General features: G+C 33.6%; 1 protein-coding gene across 3 annotated transcripts in view; it reads right to left on the reverse strand.

The window, feature by feature from the left end:
- Nucleotides 1–19,752, reverse strand: part of LOC144438548 (uncharacterized) — a 158,672-nt gene that overhangs the window by 72,264 nt on the left and 66,656 nt on the right. For all 3 annotated transcript variants that reach the window (XM_078127623.1, XM_078127625.1, XM_078127626.1), the window contains one exon: nt 14,547–14,602. The gene's annotated coding sequence lies outside the window, so the exon portion shown is untranslated. The remainder of the gene's footprint in view (nt 1–14,546; nt 14,603–19,752) is intronic.

The raw sequence follows: 19,752 nt of genomic DNA on the forward strand, positions 1-19,752 counted from the left end.
GCATGGGTAAAATCTGTGATATACTAGTATTGAGATGAATGAAACAAGTAGGATTTATGGAAGGTGTGTTTAAAGCACTAATTTACACTGGTGAAAGTTTTGTTGTCTTTAGCCATGAACAACTTTTGACAACAAAAGTACATGGCCAAATATTTTTGTGTTCTGAAACTACTGTCTGTAAAAACAAAATTCCATCAAATACTAAGATGGAATACATAAGTGAGATATGTTCACCTTAATCATTTCATATTCCTTACATTTCCCTCCATATTTCCAGATGTTTCCCTGCATATTTACATAATATATATTTCTCTGCATATTTCCATCATAAATTGTAATGGAAAACCACGCCACCTGTCTTGTACTTCGGTTTGGTTTGTAATTTCTTCAAATTTTCAAACTCGTTTTGCAAATTATGACTTCAAAGTTCCTTGTTGAAACTTCATCCTACTACTATTACTACTACTTGTAATTTCTAAATTTTATTGTTGGGACATTATAATTGGACAGTGTTTGTATGGTACTATCATTAAAGGAATACAAGTACAGCTTGAATCTTTTGACACATTTCACACGTAAGCAAAACACTATTTTGTACTTTCACTTTCATGTTCCCTTCCTGTTATTCTGTGTCTAAGTTTCAAGTTTCTTGCAAATAGGGAAAATATAATGAGTAAATGTTTCATTGAAAACAACTATACTATGACTATAATGATGCTACCACTTGTGTATAGAAAGTCTAACTACAACTTATAGCCTTCTTTCACACCTTCACATTGTTACACAACAATATTACATGACGAGATTAACTCCTTGAAACCAGTAAGGAGTTACATAGTTGCAATGCATGCCGCCAGCTACAGTCACTGGCTTTAATACCAGTTTTACAAAGTAAAACTCATCACCCATGAAAAAGATCCATTCTTGGTGTGGTGCCCTTTAAATTCTCATGCAAAGATTGGGTAATCCATACCGGTACACCAACCAACTAACAAAGGGTGGACGTCAGTAAGATACATACACTAACTACTAAGGACTTATTGGAAGTGAATAATTCAATTCCTAGCACAAATATTAGCCTTCCTGTATAATATTATATTTAGTGCCCAAGACAATACATACTAACATGTAGTATGAGCTATTAAAGTTAGAAGCCTATAACACAGTCTTAATCTCAAAGGAAAATTTCGATAAATTGAGTTCCCTGGGAATTCATCCCTTCATATTATGAATACTTAATATGCAGGCAACAGGATATTTGCTATATTGAGAACAGTAAACGAGTCCTTGGTTATTCTCCAACAGTTCACACCCAGCAGTTTAATGCATCACATGTTTAACATTCAACAGATTTCTCTTACCTATTATCAGCAAATCACAGCAAAACTACACAAATTTCACCATATTTCTTTACTGTTACCCGGGTTCAATAAAAGCATAGTTATTTCTAGTCAAAGTAAAAATGACCCCAAGATAAGAAGAATGCTGTGGTTCAATCCCAGGGGTTCAATGACCCCTGATCACCCTGCACATCCCCAGTCACACTAACTTCCATATATCTTATATTACCTTAGACATCCATTGATATCGTACCCTGAACCAGTCTTTACTTTACTTTAATGATTGATACTTTTAATCATGCTCCATTTTTCTTCAAAAGCATCTAAAATTTAATAGTAATACACATCATCCAAAATATTCATCAATTTTAAATCTCTGACATTTATGGGATATTACAATCATGCTAATTCCATTTTTTTATGTACACATCCCAAAAAAATACATTTTGATTACTTGCTTGATGAGGAAGTTACAGATTCTTATATTATTACAACTATGTCATGGATATATAATGGTATATCTAAATACATACACCAGGAACTTTACACATTTATAAAATTTATGACATACTAAAATGTATTTTCCATATTTCTAATATTTATATTATCACCAAGTATACATACAGATATATCACAAAAAGTAACATTAAAGTTTATGATACCGATGAATGGCATCACATCATTTAGATTTTCTACAATAAAATTTTTTCACCTAGAACTGTAGTGTAACTATCAAATCCACTGACTGTTACGAATGTCATCACATTGATAAATTTTCTCATATTCAACCTTTTTTTCTCAAAATAAAGTGTAAATATCAAATTTATTGACGCTTATGGATGCCATCACATTGATCAGTTTTTATACAATCAACTTTTTTTTCTAAAATTGCAGTATACGCACTGCAATACCAAATATCCAAATCCATTAACTAGTACGAATGTCATCACATTCATCACTTGATCCATATTCAACTGTTTTTTTCAAAAATTGCAGCATATTGTACTGCCACAACAAATCAAAATTCATTGACTATTATGGATGTCATCACACCATGCAATGTATATTCATAAATTTCATATCCCATACTTCTAGTATTACAATTAATCATCATAAATTTCATAACACAATGTAATACACATTCCATATTTTGATATTTCTGGTATTTCAATATCTTAACATGCACACACATCAATGTCTTTTACACACTAATTCATTTTCTATATGCCATCAATAATATAGTATGTAGCGAATATATATATGTGTACTTTTTATGTATTTACCCGATATATTACATGTATAAATTCATTATTAATTTCATACATATAAATTTATACATACATTTTGCAGTGACATGCACTTTCCACACCTCATATAGTTTTTCTATTATCAAAATGTATGTATGTATGTATGTATGTATGTATGTATGTATGTGTGTATGTATGTATGTATGTATGTATGTATGTATGTATGTATGTATGTATGTGTGTATGTATGTATGTATGTATGTATGTATGTATGTATGTATGTATGTATGTATGTATGTATGTATGTATGTGTGTATGTATGTATGTATGTATGTATGTATGTATGTATGTGTGTATGTATGTATGTATGTATGTATGTATGTATGTATGCATGCATGTATGTATGTATGTATGTATGTATGTATGTATGTATGTGTGTATGTATGTATGTACACGTACATATGTCTGTACGTACGTCAGACGTACGTACGTACGTACGTACGTATGTATGTACATATATATGTATGTATGTGAATGTGTCTGTGTCTGTTGAGTATGTCTATGTCTGTTGATACATGTGTATATAGTATTTGACTGTTTGAACATTTGTAATCCCTATATCATTATATTTCAGCTAATATTATATATTTTTCAACCACTACTAAGAATACATACACATCAATGGATTTTACAAATCACAATAAAAATTACTTTCTTTAGAACTCTCCATTGTTATTGATACTACAAAGCAGTCGCTAATACAGATAGGGAATTCTATGGTGTATATATTCAATATAAGTATTAAACCTAGCATAGCCAATATCATTTGTACAGAATACAATATACATTTATCCTACCTTACAAATCCTTTGCACCTAAAATAACATCGGGTCAAACAGTCAGACTTTGAACACAGAAAAGTTAACCCATTATTCCGGTGTCTAAATCCCAGAGATTAAATTATGTTTGCCTATAAAAGTCTACAACTGTTGAATGGTTTGTTATCTCGTTCAGAACACAGGGTTCACTGTACTTCTATCAGTTTGTTAATCCAATTAAAACTGACTAGCCTACAAGGATATGTCACTGTCTGCAAGAAATCAATGTCTCACATCTACCAATCAATGCAAGCAACAGACATCCTACATATAATATGGAACTCAAAAGTGAACTGAAGTCTGTCATTGTCCACAAACAGTGTTTCTATGCACTCTCCATTTACATATGTATGTCTCAATTAAATGCAAGTAACAGACACCCTTCATGTAATGGAACTCTGCTGAACTGACTGAACACTGTCCACAGCTATGTTTTCTATGGAATCACCATCTATTCAATGAGTGTAATTAAGACACCCTACACATAATGGAACTCAAAAGTGAACTGAAATCTGTCATAGTCCACAACTGTGTGTTTCTATGGACTCTCCTCCATCTATGTGTCAATCAATGCAAGTAACAGACACCCTACACATAATGCAACTCAAAGTGAACTGAAATCTGTCATTGTCTACCTAATTTGTGTTTCTATGGACTAACCATCTATACATCTTTCCACATAGTGTACATTCAGATATAACAGTATAAATACAACTCAACAGGTTTGGTATTTACAAAAGTAAATGGGAAGCGGAAGTATACTGATGAAATGTTTATTATATATATAATATTACAATTGAATAATTTCATTTCACTGGAATTCCCCTCCCCCTCCCCTAAATCCAGTCAGATTTATTTCTGCCTTTAGTGTAAATGTATTGATTACTGATATAACGTTACATATGATTTGGGAGATAAAATAGCTGCTCGATAACTCAGTGAACTTTGAAATTTTGTAAAGAAACCCAACTGCATTTGACATGTTCAGCCATATTGAGAATTTCCTGCAAGGGTTTATGGGAAAACCTCTAGTGATGACATCATTCCTGCAAGGGTTTATGGGAAAAACCTCGAGTGATGACATCATATTTACCATAATCTGTTTGTCTTGACAAAAGCAAACCAAGATGTGATTGACTTTGTCACTGATGACTTGCACAATAAGTTAAAAGATTTCAAAAATGCTTGAATGAAAAATGTCTCTTATTTCATCATTTATCCAACACAGATAAAAGAACACCAGGTGATCCATTAACAGATACCAGGTGTGGCAAACCAATACACAAATCCGGTCTTACAATAGAAACCAACAAATACTAGTACCAGGTGATATAAAGTACAAATTTGCATATACCAATAATAAACAAATACCAAGCTTTATAATGCAAAATCACTAAATACCAGGTGTAACAGAAGTTTTGACTAAATACCAGGTGTAACAGAAGAATTCACTACATACCAGGTGTAACAGAAGAATTCACTACATACCAGGTGTAACAGAAGAATTCACTAAATACCAGGTGCAACAGAAGAATTCACTACATACCAGGTGTAACAGAAGAATTCACTACATACCAGGTGTAACAGAAGAATTCACTACATACCAGGTGTAACAGAAGAATTCACTACGTACCAGGTGTAACAGAAGAATTCACTAAATACCAGGTGTAACAGAAAAATTCACTAAATACCAGGTCTAACAGAAGAATTCACTAAATACCAGGTGTAACAGAAGAATTTACTACATACCAGGTGTAACAGAAAAATTTACTAAATACCAGGTGCAACAGAAGAATTCACTAAATACCAGGTGCAACAGAAGAATTCACTACATACCAGGTGTAACAGAAGAATTCACTACATACCAGGCATAACAGAGAGAATTCACTAAATACCAGGTGTAACAGAAAAATTTACTAAATACCAGGTGTAACAGAAGAATTCACTAAATACCAGGTGTAACAGAAGAATTCACTAAATACCAGGTGTAACAGAGAGAATTTACTAAATACCAAGTATAGAACCAGGTTTAACAATAACAGGCCGAGGTGCAAACAAAAAATTTACAACTTAGTCTATCTGCCCAAATACATTTCCATACGTAAACTATATCAAGTGAAACTACTTTGTTTTGTTTCTACTATATCCAAATTTTGCTTTGATAGCTTGAAGTTTTTGCCTGTTATATTGAAGCCGTATACAAATCAATGGTCCTGTGATGTACAATTTGTACCAATAGTCCATACACTTTAAGTAAACCAACAATATTCAGACACACTTTATGTGTATAACCCATTGAATTCAGTTGAAACTCACCAAGCAGCTGTTGTCTGTATTTGTTTTACACACTCCACTATACATCCCCAAGTCACGATCCAAAAACACACAAAAAATGATCCTTTTTTTCCCTTTATCAATCCCCTGCTAATGGTGTCTTAACTGTCAATACTTCTTTGCTTACACACAGGAAAATTGGCCCTAGGATATGTGTCTCGCTATTACTATTAGCATTTTTATAACGATTTCATGATATGTCATTTGCATAAGCCGTATCTAGACATACTGTCTTACATGTCTTACAGACTTCAGACCCAAAGTCCCCACCATTCATTCCACAACCTGTTTTAGATTTCAAAGTGACAGGTGCCACACAATACAAGTCAATACAAATAAACCAACTCAAGCATGTCAGTTTTCTTCTTTTTTTCATTCCATGAGAATTTATATTCAAGTAGTGAATACAGTTTCCAGCTAATCCATCCAAGTTATTGATGTACTGACTTTTATTACTAAATTAATGTCGGTATGATTTCTTACGCTCTATTTTCACTTACATTTCTAGATGAGCAATGCACTCATAAACACATTTCAGTAAATTTCATTTTTGACCATGTTTTTGGATGAACCGGTACACATGCAAGTTGATTTTAAATCGATCAAAATCTACTGGCATTATCTTTGTATTAGTAAAATTTTAAGAAACTGAATATTACTCATAACTGTGCACATTTGTATTAATGCTAAATATTTTATTAAATGATGATTTGGTACAGATTGTGACCACACATAAATTTTCACTGTTTATTTTTACGGCAACAAAACTTGGCGCACATTCATAATACAATGTTGTTATTCCTTATCTCTGTAACTATGTCTGGATATAGGAAGGGAAACGCTACATCACGTGTTGATAACATTTTCTGTTATAAAGCCTGTACATTATTAAATCTCCATCATACGCATACAGTATTTCAGTTGTCAAAGTTGTCATAAGCCGCAATCTTCAACTCAAGTCAGATTACAATGTCTGCTAGGGTTATCAGCAGAGCTATGGTTACCTACTCTTCAAATATTCATCTTTATCACAGTACTACTATTGCATATTTAATGATAACAGCTCATATGGCATTATCTGTTTTGTATTTTCCATTCAATTCTCATGCGTGTGTATTACTTCTAACTTTGTTGGTCATTCTACGTGACCTCTGGACTAGAAATCTATAGTATGTCAGTAAATGCAGAAAATACAAGGCAACATTTATAACATAGAGGTGATTTACTTATATGTCTGTGCAATCTTGCCATTAATCAAAGGGATGGGAGGATGGAGAAAGAGAGAGAGAGAGTGGAGAGAGAGGGGAAAGAAGGGGAGGGAGAAAGAGTAATAGGAAAGCAAGCAGTCAGATGGATGAACAGACAGACAGACAGACAGACAGCGACAGACAGACAGACAGACAGACAGACAGACAGACAGACAGACAGACAGAGACGGAGAGACAGTCCATCTCTTTGTCTGTCTAGACAGACAAACAAACAAACAAACTGAGGGAAAAATATACAAAAAACAAGAAAAGACTGAGGGGGTGAGAGTGAAAGGGAAGCAAGCGGACAGACACTGAGAGAAACAGACAGACAGACAGACAGACAGACATGAAAAAACACACAAAACACAAAAGATAAATAGATAGCACAAAACAAAGAAATATGCACATAAAAAATATGTATTCAAGCGGTCAATAAGTCAACAATTTGTGATCTATCTTAAGAAATCACTTTTTCACACATACACCTCTTTCACAAGGTTCAGAAACCTGGTAAGTATGCTAAGAGAATATGTCTTTCTGTTTTCTTGTACAACTATGAGCATAAAATATTTGGTGGAATTACAAGACTTATTTCATTGATTATTTTTTTCTGTTTCCACAGACCATTAGTCAATTAGCTAAGTTCCCATTCATACATGATATGAATTGTTATTTCATACACGCTACCTGGTTCTTGCATACACAGACAATACCACACAGAAGGCTGAACACAAACATTCTTAATAACTCAAATTTATCAGAGTATAAATATTATGTTCATTCCTATTATCCTAATAAACATACCTTAATTTGAAAAGAGAAAAATTACTATTATTGTAGATTTTATTTATAATTGGCTGTGGCATTGATGGAATGTAATATGTTGTTTATATACAATAGTTGCATCAAAGTGTCTATGTTTACACATTTCATCAGCATTGGCCTTCACAAATTCACCGTTTTGGCAATGTGCCAGAATAAAGATCAGTCTACAGCTTCTGAAACACACTGGCCCACACTGAACAAGATGAGCAGCAATTTTCCAGAGGGAGGCTTAAATCTTATTCAGTCAAACAAACTCGGTTGCTCTGTAATTGAGGCTGCAAGGTAAAACTCTATCACCGTGGCTACTGCATCCAGGCGCTTTATCTATTTTGTTCCCTTGGAAACGCAGACAGTGATATGCCATATGGTGGATGATATACTTGACACAAAGTGAACAGTCAGGCTACTGTTTTCTTTTTAAGTTCTCATTTGTGATAATAGTGAAAAATACTACACTACATGTATTCATTAATTGATTCAAACATTGTTTGCTTTGATGGTATTTATGCCAAACAACATAAATTGTGCTGATAACAAATTATTTCAAAAAAGGTAGGTTCCGGCATGACATCTATATTTTAGGGTTCTTTTTATCAAAACTTCTCATCTTCATGAGTTATTTTTCTTAAACTGTATAAAAAATTAAGGGTTAGCATGTAAAAAACCAAGTAGGGTAAAGTAATCAGAAATACACGATTTGTTCTGCCTGGTCTTATTTTCGATTTCATTTTGCTTAGAATGTATGTCTTTTTCTGTTTCTGTTTAAGATAAAGAGGTTTAAATAGCCTACAGTACAACATACTTTAGATTCATGGAAAACATTGCTCTACATCGACGCAAACCATGACCGTTTTACGGCACCGTTCTTAACGAATATGTGAGATATGACTGCCGTAAGATGCCAGAGTTTTTCGAAGTGTAGCAGAAGAAATAATAACTCTGGTTTGCGAGAATGCTGCTCTAACACTGCTAATACTCATATACATGTATTACTCATAGTAGAACACAGTAACCAAGAGTTGATAATTGCTTCTGTGACTGGCTGTACTTCCCCTCTGCAATCTTTCTACGACCATATCACATATATTAATTTATTATACATGCTCTACAACTTGTAGTCTAGAGACTAGTTGTTGGGTTTGAATCTGAAGAGCTACCTTTACACCGAGATGTTCAGCTTCAAACCTAACAGCAAGTCTCTAGATTAGCAAATTTGTTATACATTCACCAATCATAAATACTTTCTGTTCAATCTACAATCATCACTATCTGTAAAAACGAAACTAATGCCGACTGTTTATCCAAAATGATGACATTTATTTTAGCTAAGCTGTTCATCCCATTGATAACAGCCTCAAATCCAAATCTGACAGAAGATTTAGGTTTTAGGTGAGTGTCAGGTTTCAGTCATAATCCTGTATGTACACGTCTTTAGATCCAATGATAATCTTATTGCATGGCTGTAGTCCAAATATTATCCCTAGCTGTCAGTGTCCCTACCTGAATTGAAACGAAACTGATTTAAACTAAATCAGTTCAGTTATTAAATCAGTTTGAAACTGGTTTCTGTCCCCCACATGAAAACTAAGCAACGGATTTGAATCAATTCAATTCACTTTTTGCTCCAAACTGATTTACTTTGAATCTGAGGTGGTTTTGATCCGATTCAAATCTGTTTTACAGCATGTGGGGGACAGGAGAGCTGATTTAGATTTGATTGCAAACCAATCCAACATTCCACATTAGGACAGGACTAAAGTAGCACAAACCCTGATTTTAACACGATAACTGACTGTCATAGTCCTGTCATCTTCCAAGATCTTCACATTTCAAATTTTCATTTATGACACATAAGAATGCATATTCTTATCAGAGAGATAGTTTGTTTAAAACAACAGAGACAGATACTTGAATATTACCTAGTATCTCCAGTGTTACAGAATATCCCCCCTCCCCCACATTCCCCCCTCCCCCACATTCCCCCCTCCCCCACATTTTTGTTGTAAAATTGTATAAACTACACCTGAATTAAACTGTATACACCTTACCAAATTTCTATTGTTGAGCTTAAAAAACACCGAATTTAGAGCACATGTCATCAAGTTTACCAGATTTCATCTTTAAAAAAAAAAGTCAGCAAAAACACTGAATGTAAAATACATAACATAAATTTCACTTTTTCACTCTCACTTTATATAATTTTACTTTTTTTCTGTTATTAAGGTTTATGTCCATAAAATACTGAATGTATAAATTTTACCAGATTCCAACCCTAACCCTAACCTATGTTATAGTCAAAGCATCGGTTTGAAACCTTCAGTAAACTATTGTACAAACATATATGTAATCAAAGTTACTATCATACTTAATACTGTGACACAAAAATAGGTGAAAAGAGAACTTTGTAAATTGTAAGATCTAACATCATTATGACCTCAGACTGCTCATTTTTTAAGACTACGTTCAATATATCTCTGTGGCCCACCCGAGGTGCCAATCAACTCATCTACGTGACAATACAGTGCTGATAAACTTCTGGTTTCTACTGTTCCTCAGGTATTCATTTTGACATGCTGTATAATAACTATAGCCTCCAGCAGGGTCACAAGCAGTCTTGTTCATTGCAGAGTGGTGGAGCCGTTTCAAAATGTACACGTAATTTGCGTCCATCACAAATCATCCGTAATTTACAATTTGACAGATTTCAACAAATAAAGGTTCCCTAGGTAACCGTAGTACGACAATATTGGTCCTACTGGAATTTTCTTCTCATTTCACTCAAGGGTATGAACTGCAGTAATTGCCATATTTTTTGTTGTTATTGTTGAATATATATTCTTTAGAAAACATCAAAGAATACTGTTAATATATCTACCCACTGAATAGATCAGATCACAAATTAGCTTGATTGTTGCATGATAAAGGTCATTCTGTTGTATCCTCGTTATTTCTTTCTCTCTCCTTTTTAATGTCTAATTACTAACAATTTAATCTCACAATAAATTAGACTGAAATTTTTTTCATATTCTACAAATTCATCGCCCATCAATATCGTTATATTACACTGCTGGACAGGTGTTTAACCAGGCTAATTAATTCCTGAATAAAATTAATTAGTCAACTGACAAAATCTAATGAAATGACAGATTTTCAAACCAGCATGTGATTTAGTAACAAGATGAAGACAGTGTTAATGGAATCGAAAGTTTACAGATATATCATCATGTATAGGGCTGTCACAATTTATAGGAATCTTTCATATCTATTGTCAGTGGTTGTTATATCTTTGAAATCATTTCTGAATAGTCACAATAATTTGTTTCTGAACTCATACACTTGTAAGAAAGTATACACATATACATGAAATCGCATACTTTTGCATGTGCTTGTATCATATTATTAGACAATGCATGCATGCATACATGCACATGCACACACACACACATACACACACACATGCATGCATGCATTCATATGCAAACACCCTATTTCATATGCATATGCATCCACAACCACCCCTCAAAAATTGATTGATTCCCAAACATCCTATCCCCCCACACACACACAACAAAACACACAAAAACACACAAAAATTCATACATGCAAACCAAACAAATATGTATTTATACACATACACTCACACATGCATGTACATACATACATACCCATATACATACAGATGCATGTAGGTATGGGGAATGTACATACACACCCACATACATACATATGCATGCACACAAATGTGCATGTGCATGCACATGTGCACACACACACACACACACACACACACACACACACACACACACACACACACACACACACACACGCATGCACGCACACACACACATGCACACACATAAAGGGTAATCGATATATGCCCTATAAGATCATATAAATTCAGGTAAAATATTTTATATCTTTGATGTTTCTGATTTTTCTTTTCCTTGTTGGTACTTTATTGTTGCTTTACCAACCTCACACATGTTATACAGTTATGTATTGCAGTGTGATGTATTATTCATAGCATAATGTCTAGACACATACATCATACATTGTAAGAGAATATAACATTCATGGATAACATACATCCCTCTTTTACAGCTACACTGATTAATTTGATCAAAAAAATGCTTTCACTGCTGACTAATTTTACAGTGTGCCATGCATTCATGTACAATTCATACCATCCCTCTTAGACAGATTTATGAAATGCAAAGTGACACATACTCACAGGATCTCTTGCCATTAAGAAATCTAAAAGAATTATGCACTTGAAATGTACGCATACATGCTAATATCCTTCCGTGGGGTTAAAAGGTTTCTAGATCTGCATGTCGGATGTGTGGTTGGCTAACTTAAATGCAATTATTTGACAATACACTTTAGAGTCTCTTAACACTGGGTGTCCCATTCCAACCAATTACCTATACATTTCGGTGAACAATGCTGAAAATAATGCCCAATTTCATGACTGAAATGCATACATATTCCATAATCCTAAGGCTCAAATAACTCTGGCATTAGGGTTTGCTAATGTGGTCTTAATGAATGCTGTTTCACACCTCCTAATTCAATTACGTATATGAGCGTCATCTTACTCTACAAAGTATGATATTCAATGATAGCTATAGCAGCTGAATTCTCATAATGGAATATTCCATACAATTTCTTAACCACATGATAGCCTTGGTGTACCCTCTGGGAACATTTTCCATTCATATTCCAGCATGCCCAACACATCTACTAGGATCTATTAAATTCAAAATTCATGCACTTTTCAAGTATTTGGCTATTTCTACAGAAACCTCAATGTGTTTCTAAACATATTTGTCACTAAAAAAACTATTACTTATTTTGTGTGTGATATACTTTATTATATTTTATACACTTTATGAAATGTAAAGAATTGTACAATATTTCGAGACGGAATCTTGAAAACTCATTTCCAGAAATATGACAACATTTTACTCTGCCTGGGGTATAAAAAAGTGAAAGGTGTTTCATATATATCAACTTTTCACGTCAAGAGTATTTTGGCCATGGTTTCAGTAATGGACTGTTAAGTTTTTTTGTCTAAATCAAATTTGTTTAAGGAAAGCTACAACAAGAAAAGGGCACATCCTATATATATGTACCAGGATGATACTTTGACATTTCAGAATACTTTTTGACTTCTTGAATTCTTTTAATTATGTCCAGCTGCAGAAGACAATGCCACTTTTAATATCTTGTTACATGTAGGCTTGTTTTGTCTTTTATCAAATTTGAAAATAATATTTTCATCATTCAAGAATGGAAAGACATGTTAACCTCTTTAATTGTGAGTGATTTTATAGAACAAAGACTAAATGCCATCAATGGCAGAGAAGGATTTTACTTGTAAGCCCATGGTATGGTTAGGTGACAACCCTCCCCCTGAGTAACATGTGCAAACCCCCTGTGAGTACACATTACATGGGGAGACATGTGATGCATCTTGGAACCAGAAAAAAATGTATGTTGTTTGGTTAAAAGCCCATTGATGATAACGCTATCATAACTGCTATGCCTTAAAGTGGCCATATGGATGAGGATTAGGTATTTATTTTGTATTTTTTAATTTATAAAACAATTTGATCGTGGCATTCTACTTGAAAAACCAATGTGAAACGACATAGATAAAGTCTGTGTTTGTAACTCAATAAATTGCAGAAAGCTAAAAAGTGTGTAAAAAGGTTTGTTATTGTACGTGCAATAACAAATATTTTACACATTTATCAATCTTCTGCAATGGATTGAGTAACAAACAAGGATTTGGTCTGTGTTGTTTCGCATTGATTTTTCACGTAGGATACCATTATAAAATTGTTTTAAGTAAATTACAAATCCAAAATAAATACTAAATCCTCATCCATATGGCCACTTTAATAAACAAAGAAGTTGGAACTGTGTATACATGTAGTTGTTTGATTTCATGTGCTTTAAGTAGTTCCGAGTCTTTTCCATATCTTTACAATTTTTCTGGTTTGTTGGTTGATATTCTGTGATGCAAACATAGTTCTTTTTATAAGAGCAATAAATTTTAAGACTGATAACAACAAATGACTTATATATCTCATACATTCTTATTCATTTGTGTAAATTTTCCAGAGTGCTTGATAAGTGTAAAATGCCAGAGTGACCACATCTTTTCAATAAAACCCACAGGCAAGAGTTATAGCTATGACGTAGATCTGAAGTTCTTTAATAATTAAGTATGCGTGGTAAACACCAGTGTGCAAAGCATATGTAAACCTGGGAGGCACTGAAAACAAGAAGACAATGGCGACGGCGACGACGACAATGACGACTACATGTATGGCACCTACAATATGTCACTTTTAAATATGACATGAAACTGCATCAGTTATCAATGCAGAAAAGAGACAAGAATGTGACAAAGTGAGACTTGTGCTACAAGTTTAATGGCACCAATGAGGAAAAAGAGAAAAACTATAATTTTTGAGACTGCAATAACAAGTCAAGAAGGGACATTGTTCCTATTATATCTATATATAAAGCATTCCATACCACAAAGTGTCTCAGCTACTAGGCTACTTGTCACAACTCAAATATTTTGAGAATATGAATTCCTACCAAATTTCTTTGTTCAGATTGTATGAATGTAACCCTGGACAAATAAATGATGCATACCTGTGTGTTTTCTTATCTTTGTGTTACTGCAATGTTTTCATGAAGGTTTTGGAGTCCTGCAACAAAAATAGGAAAAGAGGCATTGTAAAATCAATCACTATACAAAAAGTCATATTTGACCATGTCTTTCCACCAGTCTAAATCTTGAGCAAAGGTTGTGTAAAAGTGGTGAGTATGAGACAAAGTTCAACCTTTGACTTAATTTATCCCCGGTGATCTCTCCCCTGGGAGCTATAGACAGTCAAAAGTGGTACTGCGTCTCATACTATCCTGGACAGAGATGGTGGTTAGGTGGGTAGGGTAAAGGTGGGTAAATTGGACTTTTGTGTAGTGAAACTATGGTGCAAATTTTCCTACACATTCAACAATAACAGTGAAGACTCCTGGGGCCCCATTACTCTCTCATAATGATTCAACCATGTATGTCCAATCACTAACAAATTCTTCCATTTCATTTGATTTTATTTCATTATAAAACAAGAAACTATTTAATCACTGCATGTATCTAGTACTTAATTGCAACGCTTCATACTTCAATAACATACTTAAACTTCTGTAATGACACTTAAAGAAAGTTCACTTAGTCTTTCATTCATTTATTTGTTCATTTGTTCAATTGTTTGTCTACACACATGCAATGATGCATGCATGCATACATACATACATACATACATACATACATACATACATACATACATACATACATACATACATACGTACACACACATACACACACACAGATGCGCAACGATTATTATTCTCAACATATTTAGCACAAGATGGCGTCATCAATATTTAGTTTTATATTATTCAATAATTCATAACTTTGGTACAGCATACTTCATACTTATTTCTGTATGTTTGTCTTCATCAACCCATGAATCTATGTCAATGATGGATAGTACAGGTCAACAAATCAACCTCAACTGAGGAATTGCTGAGAAGAAAACAGTTCATAAGTTCAATCATGATGTCCTAATTATAATACAATTACACTGTCACACCTTTAAAATGCCAAACACCATAAGTATTCACTTTCTAGTATCCAATCTGACCTATGACATGACCTATGACATTGACTTCAATGTAGCTACTGATCAACTCAGCATGAAATGTCCTCATCTACAGATTACCATGACCTTTTCTTTAATTTCATTTATCTTCATCTGTCCTTCAAAAAGATTGGCTAGTTCATTGGTGAGTTGCCAGGGAAAAACAATTCTGTTTTTCTTGTAAATTCAACAAAGTGATTGGTCATTTGGTTTATACAGTTTTTTTTCTTCTAATCATGAATTGTTAAAAATGATTTGCTAGCTGGCAGGGAAAACAATTTTGCTTCTGTTCAAGACAGTGTTCTCCCCAGTATAGAGAAAATGTGATGGTAACTATCCTTGTTACCAAGACAACCATGCTTGGCAGGTGTCTGCCATGCATCAAAAGTGTTAAAGTGTTTGAGTGACAATACCATACTTTCATGTGAACAGAAATTACTGACGTCCATTGTGCATTGGTGTACATGTATGCGTTATATACGGTATATGTCAGTGTATATTTCAATATTGCAAACATGCATATATTAAGTGGGCAATTACGCAAATTACAATGATAACTAAATAATTATGCAAATTATCCATCATCCTTGCAATCTATGGGGGGGGGGGGGGTTATTGTACATGAGTCTTGTCCAAAATGTTTGATTGACCCAGAAAATAGTAATCTAAGGAAAATGACGAAAAAGTAGAGAAAGAAAATCACTACAATCTTATAAAGTTTAAGCAATAACCCATAAATACAAATCAATTTTCTTCGTTCAGTTTGCCAGAGATTCTTTGTTTCTATTTGGCCAACAGAGTATATTATACTACAGAAATTTGCTACTGCAATATTACGTACATTGCTACTCAGAGCTGCACGATTTTCAAATTTTTAGCAAACAATACCACTACTTACTGAGTATCCTTTGTTTGGAAACATAGCATATTTACTAATAAACCATCAATACAAATTCATTTTACCTTCCATTAAAATGTAACTAATCTTAATGGCAAATGGAAACCACTTGGAGAATCCCAATGTTCAAATTACAGTGACGAGACGACACATCCAGACATTATGTGTAATCAGTCATTTGATGATCATATGACCCATGACAACATTACTCTTTACTACTTCAATATTTATAGCAACCTAAAATTACTTTATCAAAATAGCACAAACATCGTGATCTTTAGATCTACCATTAATCTGACTTTGTCACAAGTTTGTGCACAGCGTTCCTCTTTTGAAAAGGTCTTAAGCTATGTACAGCTTTCAATCATGAGAATTTTCTAGCTACCTACAATCACAATATTAATGCAATATTAAAATAGCTGATTTATTAAAAGTAGTAGGAATACTCATACTTGTGTATGAAAAATGTAATCAAAATTGATAAAAATTCATGTGAATTGTAATCTAAAAAATTATGAAGGTAACTCATTGTGCGTAGTTAGACAATCATACCTTTTCATCCCAACAGTGATATTAACCTACATGTATAAGTAAAACTGCACAATTCTGTGATTTTGAAAACTCAGACTCTACGTTTGTATGAATGGTATATAAATCATTAAATATTTGTAACTTACATCATTATGTAATCAAAATTTTGCATTATACTGTTATAAATTCAAGGTGAAGGTAAGAAGTAATACATTCCATATAGCCAATACTACATGTATTATAACAAGGTATTTGTGATATTTTTTGCAGGCCGTACAATTCACAATAAAAAGCAAAAGTGCAGCAGAAAACACTGCAAGCATGAATGAAAATACCCAAAGTAACCACACTGGCACTCTCACGCACCATGGGGTGCTGGTATTATTACATATTTTTGTGTATGTGGGGTATTAAAGATCGGATAGGATGGATAATGCATGTGTATGGTGTGTGAGAGTGTTGCTGAGTCTGTCTGTGTATGTTTACATGTACAATGCAGTGATGCAAGTAATCAATAGTACATATATAACAACAGTCACACCTATATTTTTGTATACAATCATTTTGATTAGCTAGCACTTTCTCACATACTATTTGTGAGATTTTCAGTTCCTTAACAAAATCAGATCAACATTGTTACTGTTCTCCCCCAAAGAGATACATAATTCAAAGATTGTTAAGGCGTACTCTCAATCAATGTCAGTTTACTTCCTATCCAAGTGTCTTAAAAACTGACCTAAATAAATAAATTCATGGATGCCATGCACTTCGGAATACTTTATATTCACTAGGAATAAATCTTTCCTGTTTTTCGGAATGTCTTGTATTCACCAGGAACAAATCATCTCGATTTTTGCTGTCTTTATTTCAACTAAAATAAAATGTAAAATCCACGATATTTTATTATTAATATTCTATATCCCTGTTTTGATATAAGTGAATAAAATGCACCAACAAAAGACAGGAATTTGACTTCCTGCAAATACTAAATTCTATGCTAATTAAATATTCCATGTTGTAGATTTATTAATGTATATCTTGAAGGATAATTTTCTACAACCTGAAATTTTGGGGAAAAATATTTTGCTAGGAAAAAACTACAACATGGAATAACATCCTTTCTATTAGACTATCAAATTCCTATTTCACTTTACTATCGACTGTTGCACCATATTTACATGAAATGTCTGCTTTTTTCACCTTTGCAATTTGGATTAATATTTAAAACTGCATTTATTAATAATATTATATTAGAAATACACCATGTTTAATACAACTGTAGTTGTTTTATTCAGGGTGGTAAAATCTACCTGAGTTCCTGACTATTTTACCAGACTCCCCACAAATCTGTGCAAGTTTTACCATATTTTTCACCTTCTGTTACCATGGTTCCCTATAACCTTATAGCAAAAATACCACAACTGTCTCCATTTGGTCATATTTAGCTAACCAGTTTCCTTTATACAAGACGATCGATCTTTGACTACAAAAAACAACCATCACTCAATTCTTGTATAGTATTAAAGTATGTAATGATGAAATAGCCAGTTTGCTTAGGTCAGCAGAATTCATTTATTGTGTGTTTCCATATAGCACAGTTATTTCATAACATTCCTGGCAACTAATAGCCGGATATTATCACATGCCCCACTACCATTGACTCTGAAAACAGCTTGGAACTACTTGTACAACCATAGAAATGTGGCGAGACTTCAGTAATGTGCAGAGATCATCTATTATAGAAAATACCACTGATTTCTTTCTTCTTGACCATGGCGCCAATGCAGTATGACGGGGACACAGCTGTCTAGTCCAGCTAAACATAGAAGCACTTGGCATTTAGCATAATTGGAAAGCTCTTTGCTTCTAGCAATGTATTTTACCACTAGTGAAATTGGCTACAGTCAACTTGAGGCTCTGGGGGGTATTTCCACACATCAAAATATACACAGTATACTGATGACCCAATAAGTGACATGACTCTCGAATTCATATTGTATATCGTATCAAATGATTGATCTACATAGATTTGACATGACCTGCCATGACACAGTTGAGTCAGCAAAAGTTGGAAAATGCAAAACTCAACAATGAATAAATAATGATTGAAAATATCAAAGTTCAAAGAGATGAAACTATTTGTAGCATAAATTACACATTCATTACATGCTAATGCCCAATTATAATCCTAGCCAATCTTAATTACTGTTTTAATTGTACTTGACAAAACATTAATTAGTGCCTTGTAATCTTCATGAAATGAACTTTCACCTTTATATCGCTGACTTTGCAGAATGAATATCAATTACAGGATAGTCTAGTAAGGTACTGTACTATCAATGTGTGGCATTCTAGTCTAGTATGGTCTGACACAGAAACATAGGGTACACACACAGGTACAGACAGACAGACAGACATACAGACAGACAGACAGACAGACAGACAGACAGACAGACAGACAGACAGATAGACTGAGACAGACAGTGGTAGTGACATATACATACATACATACATACATACATACATACACACACACACACACACACATACATACATACACACACACACACACACACACATACATACATACATACATACATACATACACACACACACACACACACACACACACACATACATACATACATACATACATACATACATACATACATACATACATACATACATACACACACACACACACACACACACACATACATACATA

This window comes from Glandiceps talaboti, chromosome 8 (assembly GCF_964340395.1).
Source record: "Glandiceps talaboti chromosome 8, keGlaTala1.1, whole genome shotgun sequence".
In the NCBI taxonomy this organism is placed as follows: Eukaryota; Metazoa; Hemichordata; class Enteropneusta; family Spengelidae; genus Glandiceps; species Glandiceps talaboti.